Source organism: Myotis lucifugus, unplaced genomic scaffold, assembly GCF_000147115.1.
Source record: "Myotis lucifugus unplaced genomic scaffold, Myoluc2.0 scaffold_13, whole genome shotgun sequence".
In the NCBI taxonomy this organism is placed as follows: Eukaryota; Metazoa; Chordata; class Mammalia; order Chiroptera; family Vespertilionidae; genus Myotis; species Myotis lucifugus.
In genome coordinates this window covers 6,349,791-6,352,403 of record NW_005871061.1, presented here as the reverse complement: position 1 = coordinate 6,352,403, position 2,613 = coordinate 6,349,791, and the positions used below count along the sequence as shown (strand labels likewise).

The 2,613-nt window shown below is 41.1% G+C and overlaps 1 pseudogene; it reads left to right on the top strand.

Moving 5' to 3' along the window:
- The first annotated feature begins 1,084 nt into the window (after positions 1-1,084).
- Positions 1,085-1,969, top strand: LOC102424045 (annotated as a pseudogene).
- Positions 1,970-2,613: the final 644 nt, after the last annotated feature.

Here is a 2,613-nt window from a genome sequence, read left to right as displayed (position 1 = left end):
GGGCAGTTAGAGGTGACCAGGCTGGCAGGAGAGGACAGTTAGGGGCAACCAAGCCAGCAGGGGAGGGCAGTTAGAGGTGACCAGGCTGGCAGGGGAAGGCAGTTGGAGGTGACCAAGCCTGCAGGGGAGGACAGTTAGGGGCAACCAGGCCGGCAGGGGAGGGCAGTTAGGGGCAATCAGGCCAGCAGGGGAGCAGTTAGGCATCTATCAGGCTGCCAGGGGAGTGGTTAGGGGGTGATCAGGCTGGCAGGCAGAAGCGGTTAGGGGCAATCAGGCAGGCAGGCAGGTGAGCGGTTGGGAGCCAGGAGTCCTGGATTGTGAGAGGGGTGTCTGACTGCCCATTTAGGCCCACTGGGATTGGGCTTAAATGGTCAGTTGGACATCTCTTGAGGGGTCCCAGATTGGAGAGGGTGCTGGCTGGGCTGAGGGACACCCCCCCATGCACAAATTTCGTGCACCAGGCCTCTAGTAAATAATAAAATCCCAAAAGGAAATAAATAATTAAAAGAAGGAGGAGAAGAGGAGTAATAATTTGATATAGGATAAAAGATTATTCCAAGCTGAACACCCGAGTCTAGATTTTAAAATTTTATTGAATAATACATAGGATTCATGAGGAGAAAAAAATTTAGATATCCTGGTGAAATTTCAGAATTTAAAGATGAAAAGAAAATAGTCAAGTTAACTAAAAGTAAATAATAGCCTACTTACAAAAGAAATACAATCAAAGGGACACAGACACTAGGGGGGTGAGGGCATATGCTCGGAGATGGGGGAGGCCGGCGGGAGGTCAATGGGGGAAAAAAGAGACATACGAACTACTATTTATAATACTTTAAACAATAAAATAATACTGGAAAAAAAGAAAAGAAATACAATCAGACCATTATGGACTTCTCATCTGTAAGCTGAGACTGGAAGCTAGAGGACAGAGACATGATCCACAAACCACTGAGAGAAAAGGTTTACAATCAAAGGCTACTATACCCAGGTAGGTGTGCACGCTCTTCCCAACATGAGCAATGCTGCTCAGAGCCCACCAGCCACTGTCTCCAGCACCATTTGCGCCACTGCCACTATCACAATGACCCATTAGAAAGCTGCTGATTCAAATGCAAGCAGTTCCAGGGGTACTTGGAGAAGTCAGGTGTGCTGGATACAATGACCAAGGTATTGGTGTAACCCAACCAGGTTTGTTTGGCTGCCTGGTGCAACAAAAGCCAAACTCATGACACAGGTGGTTATGAGAAGGAAAGAGTTTTATTCAAGTTGTTAGTGATTTGAGAAGATGTGGGGGAGTGTGGGGACGGGACTCCTGTCCTCAAAAAATCATCTTAATATTCAGTGCAGACAAAGGTTTTTATAAGGAGAGAGAGAGGAAAATCAGAACAAAGAGATCAGCAGGAGGGGCTGTTGACATGTAGGCAGTGTCCTTGAGCTGGCCATCTGGTTTTTGTCAGTGAATTCCTGAGTCTGGGCAATGGATGCCAGACTGGGCCTTAAGGTGAGGCTGCTCCTTAGGTTCACACAGGAATTGAAAGTGCTGGACTGTGAAGTACTAGTATACTAAAAACTTTTAACATGCAAGCTCTTGCTTTGAGATAAAAAAAATCAGGTTAGAGTAATAAGCTGGGTTTAACATTTACTAAGATTAATATGGGTTGCTTTATTTAAGTATGGCGTATCCATTCCCTGTTACATTAGTATAACCTTGTCTGAAGAACCAGAGAAACCCAATAGTGCTTTGGATTTTTTAAAGCATCACCTAGGAGCTGCTACCCCAGAAAATCCAGAAATAAAGCTGCTCCACCTAGACTTGGCAGAAATGAAAGAGAAATATGAAGCTCTTACAGAAGAAAATAAAAATCTGAAAACAAAGCTTACTCAGTATGAACTACCTCAGGAGAAGTGTGCTGAACAGTATTCTTCTCAATTGAAAGGCACTGAAAAATGGTTTTGCATGACTTGAATAGTTTTAATGGTAATATTTTTTTCTGAACAGATGCTATAGAACTATTTTAATATGTTAAGTTAACCTATCACACTTTAACTGTTATAAACACATATTCTTAGAAACACCAATAACTTAATATAACTTTAAAAAAAGACTACTAAACCCAGCCAAATGTGTTCACCTGTAAAAGCAAAAGAAAAATATTTCAAGAACACATGAGTATTCATATGTCATTAACAACATCTACCCTAATCTAAGAAAATATGTGAGAAAGTGTTCTGATCAAAAGCGAGTTTATTTAGAACAGAGAAATCAAAAGAAGGAAAATAACAATGTAAAAAAATTAGTGATAAATTTATTTCTTATGGTACTTATAAGTTAGATGAATGCTTTTTATGTAATTGAATATCTATACAGTAAACCCTTGATTTGCAAACCTAGATTTAATGGACTTCAGATTTAATGAACAAAATTTCCAGCCCAGATGTCATATGTGAAAATTAACACCCAGTTAATTTTATTTTTAATTTTTTTTCTTTATTGTTGAAAGTATTACAGATTCCCCTTTGTTTTGTTGTTTTGCTCCCCATGGACCCTCTCCTCCCCTCACCCGCCCCTCCCAAGCCTTCACCATACTATTGTCTGTGACCATGGATTAT